This window comes from Anser cygnoides, chromosome 1 (genome assembly GCF_040182565.1).
Source record: "Anser cygnoides isolate HZ-2024a breed goose chromosome 1, Taihu_goose_T2T_genome, whole genome shotgun sequence".
NCBI lineage: Eukaryota > Metazoa > Chordata > Aves > Anseriformes > Anatidae > Anser > Anser cygnoides.
The window spans coordinates 117230383-117236395 of record NC_089873.1 but is presented as its reverse complement, the minus strand read 5'-3'; the positions used below and the strand labels follow the sequence as shown (position 1 = coordinate 117236395).

Sequence of the window (6013 nt, the reverse complement as noted above, 5' to 3'; positions counted from 1 at the left end):
GAGGTAATCTCTGGGAATGCCTTCCTGTGCTGTCTGCAAAGCAGGAACTTTCAAGGCAGTGGTGGCTGTCCACAAGGTGGACAGTACAATCACTGTCCCTTACCAAATGCTCATTTCCTTACCTAGGCAAACTGACACTAAGGCCCCAGGACAAACAATCCAACCTGCATGTGGGTGAGGCCCCAGCCAACAAGAACGGAGTATCAGACAGACTGGGAACAGTTTGGACAAAGATAGGCTGTCTGGAGTTGAAATGAGAATGAGCTTGCCATGCAACTTCAAGGCAACCAAGGATACTGGGGCACTTGTATTTGGAAGGACTTATGCTGTGCATCTTCTGTAGAAAACTGTCTCTGCAGTTTTCTAGAGAGTAAAGAAAAAGAAATATAAAGCCCGTCATAAGCACAGATCAAAAATGTCAGCAGTGGAAATCTCCCGTAGCCATCCACCTCATTACTGCCTTGAAAGTTTCTGCTTTGTTGGCAGCTGAGATCTTTGTGCTCAGATTTTAGTGTTATTAAATATGCCTGGCTGTAAATTGTGGCAATTCAGCTGATGTTTCAAGAGCAGTTGATCCATCTGTGCAGAGGGGGCAGGCCAGACAGATGTGGGTGGTAGCCTGATTTTAATCTGCCTTTGTGCATGAATCAGAGACCCAACATTTTTAATACTTTACAATACAGGTAAAACTGACTCACGTTTCTCTGGGCAATGAATAGGCACCACTATAGCCTCTGGGACTTCCCCTGCTAAATATCAAAGGCCTGCAACAGACAACAGAGGTGTTAATGCTTCCCAAAGAAAGAGTCCTTTATAATGGAAAGTGTTAGTCAACCAAAATACAGTGGAGCCTTTTCCAGATCTTTTATAATAGTTCACCAGAAGCCTCTAATCCATTATCCAACAATTTTCTCCTTTGGGCTGATGCCCATGCCTGCCTGATTCGGAGTTTGCTGTCTTCAGTGCCAGCTGCGTTGCAGGTACCAGGGTGAATTAACACAAGGCCCGTTCAGGACCAGGGCTTCACACGACAGATTAAAACATGGTGTTATAGATTTGGTTTTGAGCCTGAAAGTCAAGAACATGGCCTACGAGTTCTACATTGTTGCAGCTTTGTGCGAGACTATCAAATGCATTTTTGAAGACAAAACTGTGGGGGCAGATACAATGGGATGAACATTTGTTAATGGAAACCTATTTTGAAAGCTGTATTTTAAAATAATTTTCCATAGTTATGCTGCTTAATGACACGCTAGAGCCTTATGCTATTGTGGCTTGGGTACCTGCTCCACTTAATTATCATTCACAGTGTTTGCATTCACACAAGGACCTTACAAAGCTAAAAAGTTAAATCAATTTTCTTGTCAGTCATCTAGTTTAGAATTTGCATTCACACTGTAGTTTGGATACAGAACTTTTGTTACCACTGTTGTATTTACTAGACAATAGTAGTTTGTGACAATGGATTTCAAAGTTACTTTTTCAGAGTTTTTTTCAAATTGATGGTGAGATTTTGGTGTTATATTACCACTCCAAGATGCTGGTTTGCATGTAGAAAGCAAAATAAAATATCCGTCTGAATTGAAGAACTTTGAAAAGAGGTGTTTTTTTTTCTGAGTTCAATATCAAATTATAAAATTTTTGTGCCAGTTGTGCTTACTATAGTGAATGTACGTAAATCCACTTGGTTTTGAAAAGTGGTTTTCAGTTTCTGCTTCATTTCCACCGTGACTCTGAAGTTCCCTCTCCCCTGCCAGTGCTGCTGCGTCTGGACGGGTCCTGAGTGGTGTTTCACAGCAGTGCCCATAGAGGGTGCCTGCAGACTGGGAGCCCTGAATCACGCCGCAAGTTGGTGGCACACGCCGTTGCGTGTGACGCTGGGCACGAGTTCAGCAAATATCTTCGTCAAACCCGTGCGTTATTCAGCGCTTCCCGGTAGACAGAAGGCCTGCGAAGAAGCAAGGAATCGTGCGCTGGCATTTGTGGGACCCAGCTCGAAAAACAACCTGTTGCCGTGCGAATCAGGTATGAGGTGGACGTGAGTCATGAGGGACTTGTTCTCCTGGAGCCAGATCATCAGATAAAGCCAACTGGCGAAGGTCCGCCGGAGTCTGTGGCACAAGCGTAATGCATAACTGCGGGTCTGGCACGGGACCGCTGTGGATTTCAGTGGGACCGGGCTGGCCCTCGCCTCTGTGGAGGGAGAAGGAGACAGCTCGCCAGACTGGCAAAGAAACCCTTTGATGATGACCTAGGAGATGGTGCCCTGCAGCGCAGCTAACAGCAGGAAAAAATGTACCTAAAAATGACGGTGTCTGCCAAGAAGCAGAGCAAGACCGAGCTTGAGGAAATCATGCAGAACGCCTTTTTTGTTCTCAGAGGTCTGAGAACGAAAATTTAAAACTAGGCATTCTTCTCCCTAATACCACAGAAACAACTCTATTATTCATTGCTTACGCTAATGTGATTAATCTGATCAATCTTTCTTTTTTTAATTGTATTTTTTCACTTGGTACAAGCTCTCTACCATCACAAACAGACTTGATAATGAGATATATTTGTAATTGAGGTTGCTTAATCCTTCTCACTTAAATTCCTGAATGCAGGGCTTTTTCTTACCCTTAAAAAGGAAAAATGTTAACAAAAATAGTTCAATAGTTTCTAAGGAAGCAGTTATGAAAAAATACAGTATTTTTCCTTGAAAAAAAAATAATCTCCAAGCTGGATCATTAAGTAGTTCTATTATTTTGCACATGCTTTAAAGTGTAGCATTTGGAAGAGGAGTATTTGCTCTAATCTGGTTTTTGGCATGTAATTCCATAAAGCAAGACATGTTAAAAGCACTTTGCAAAGCTTACCTAAAGCCCTGAAACTGTAATTTTATTAGAGCACATCAAATACAGAGCATACTCTGTTACTGCCTCCACAGTGAGGAGCTTACATGATCTTAAGAAAATTATGGATCTACTTCAGTTTTCTGCCTTTAAAGAAGTGTCCTCAGGTTTACCAGGAAGCCACAAAATTATCAGCCTGTGTTCTCGTCGGTTCGCATATTGCCAGCATGAGCACTAAGAACTCGCTGGTGAAGGCCCAAGGATGGTCCCCAGCGTGCCTTTTAATTCATGGCTTACTTTTGTATGCTCAAGGTGTAAAGGATCTGATTCTTGGGGTGCTGAGCAGGCAGCGTCCATTCATTTAAGCTCTGAACTAGGGAAGATTCATACATGTGCCTGTCTCTGGGCACTGTGAACCAGAATGTGCATTTGACTTCAGTATGATTACCTATATTGTAGGTGATTTTTTTTTTTTTTGATTTTCTTCAGTGGGTATTTTAGTGTAAGAATCCCCACCCTCTTTCTTCTGCTCATTTCCACCTCCACACCACAATTCTGTTTTTTGTGAGGGTGCACTTTACGTGAGATCAGCAAGGAATTCCTTAAACTGAGTTTGCCACTGCATCTGCTACCATGTGCAACTGTGCCCCTTTCATCACCTTCTTTGGAGGTAGTTCCCTTCCAGCCTGCTTGCCTCCCTCTCTGTTGACATTAGTGAGCTTGTGGTAAGTCAGGCCAGCTTTCTCACCTGTCTGAAAACTAAGAAAGGGAGTGGTGTGGTTTGTTTTTTTTTTTCTTCCCCTCATGTGAGATCACTGAGCTGATTCAGTTACTGTTCAACCATGTGAATGCTAGTACAACTGTGTGAGCACTAGTGCCAAGACAAAAGAGGGGACTGCAAACCTCCTTCAGTAATAATGTCGTTTTAAGTCAGCTTAAGCCAACTGCAGTATTGCACCGTTTGTGCATAAAAACCTAAGCCACAGCTTAAATGTTTGAGGAGTGGATGAATAAATGGATGTTTATTTTATCTTTTGGAAAGCTTGCAAATCAGTGCTCTTCTGTATCAGCTCTAAAGCTGGTGTTACATAGTTAAAATCTGCTGCCTCTTCACAGAACATCTTAGCTGTAACAAGGGCCAAGATGCCCACCAACCTTTTGAAGCTTTGGGCTGGTTTATTTCACATGCATCAAGCAAACCTTTAGAAGGATATCCTTGTAAAAAAAGAAAAAGCTAAAGCACTGTATGAAATCCTGTTCTCTGACTGGACCAAGAAATACCGCAAGTAGAGAAACAAGAGTAAGAAGGGGAGTTTTCTTTGTGATGCCCTGTACATGCACATGAGAGGAGAAGATAAACAAGGTTGGTTACCTTGCCACAGAAAGATACAGTAGGCTGGTTTCACATGATTTGTTTTCAATAAAGCTAGTATTGGCTGCTCTTTGCCATCCTGATTAGCTGCTAGCGTGTTTTATTTATTTTTAACTGGGGAGCTGACTGCTCTGGGATTCCTTTGCCACCATCTTTCTGTGCGTCTTTAAGAGGAGCTCTTCTGGTGCCCTTTTCCAGCTTTCCTACACTTCACCAACTAAAACCTCTGAGGCTGAGTAGCCGTTCTCTAGGCACCTTAAGTGTGGCTTTTATTTAGGCCTAGCCTTTTTGAAAGCACTTGAGTAATCTAAATTCTCTTAGACCAGCTCTTTTCATGTTCTGTCATGAGCTCTCCTTTGCTGCTGGTGTGTGCTGAATTAGCTCTCCAATCACAGTACAGGTAGAAGGTACACAACCCATTTCTTGCTTAAACTCAGCTGCAACCTGAGTTTTGCATAGTTCATTTTGTTTTACAGTTTTTGCCATCTGTCTAATGAAAGAGGTGTTTGAATGGTAATGTATCATTAGTGGAATAAAACACTTGGTGTACTGTTGGGCAGTCAGTCATGCACACCTCCAGAAGACACAGTGTCCAAGGCCCTGGTTCTGCAAATTTCTTCAATTTAAGCAGAGCTTCTTGAGAGCACAGAAGTCCCTCCACATGGATCCTGCTGAACCCAAATCAAAACAAGGAACAAGTCAGGATGATAGCCAAGAGGAGGAGGTCAGACAGAGGTGTACTGTTGGGTCACACAGGTGGCCTAAGGGTTTGTCTCTACTCACAGTTATTTCTTATTCCTAATGTATTTATGTATATATGTTCTCATTCAGAGTAAGCAATTGTTTCATTTAATCCAGAGTAAATTAAGCAGGAAGTAGTCCATGTGGAATAAAGCCCTGAGAACAGACTTGATGTCCCGTGCCTTGGGAGTAATTAAATGTTTCTATAGATTCTTTTAAAATGGAGCTTTGCAAAGACAACAAAGTGACTTACTTATATTACCCTGGCTTTAAAACACATTGTCCTCTGTCTGTTGCCTAACTCGCCAGAGTAAATTGTACACTAACTGCCTAGAACAACAAACTCGAGTCTGATATTCATTATAACAAACAAACACGAGCTTTATTAACCTTTAGCCATGTGATAGGCGTGAAGGTCACGATGCAGATAGGAGTAGCCTCCTCAGGATTATGTTATGTACCAAAGGTTGCAGGCTCCCTCCTTTTCAGCTGCAGTGTCTCAGCAACTGATTACGCCTCATCCATCGGTCCTGCGGTACCTGCAATTAGACCCAAAAAACGATTCAGGGATTGATGTTTGCAGCTGGGCTAATCAAAATCCCTCGTGCCAAGGCAACTGCAAGGCATAGACGCACGAGTGTGTGGCAGCACAGTTTCCCAGAGCCTAAGAAATGCTTCTAACGTGCCCGGGCGGCCTCCATCCTCTGCAGGATGGGTCTGGGAGATACAGGGTTGATGAAGGGTAGATGAAGGGTTTCCCTTGTGCCAGAGGGACGCAGGCCCTGTTAGAAGAAAAGCAGAGCGAGCAGTCACCCCCTTTTATTTAATAACTTAATTGCCACAGCTCGCCCACTGCGCTGCTGCCCGAGGAGCCGAGGACACCCTTCGGGGCTGCCCTCACAGCGGAGCCCCGCTCCCGGGGGCAGGAGCCGGGCAGGCAGCAGGGGGCGGCCGCCCCCCGGGGCCCGAGCTTCTCCTCCCCGTCGCGCACGGAGGCGGCGGGGCCAGCGCCATGGCGGCGGGGCCGGGCCCGGCCCAGGAAATGACGGCGCCGCCTCCCCCCCTC

General features: G+C 44.3%; 1 long non-coding RNA gene across 3 annotated transcripts; it reads right to left on the bottom strand.

Moving 5' to 3' along the window:
• Positions 1 to 4427: 4427 nt before the first annotated feature.
• LOC125183659 (uncharacterized) lies at positions 4428 to 6012 on the bottom strand. 3 transcript variants are annotated; one of them, XR_007166004.2, is made up of 4 exons: positions 5849 to 6012; positions 5583 to 5729; positions 5338 to 5486; positions 4429 to 4877 (listed from the first exon to the last, which is right to left on the bottom strand). It is a non-coding gene; the product is annotated as an uncharacterized lncRNA (long non-coding RNA). The 3 variants fall into 3 exon arrangements; XR_007166003.2 differs by having other exon boundaries at positions 4428 to 4874; positions 5583 to 6012; XR_007166002.2 differs by having other exon boundaries at positions 4428 to 4877; positions 5583 to 6011.
• Position 6013: the final 1 nt, after the last annotated feature.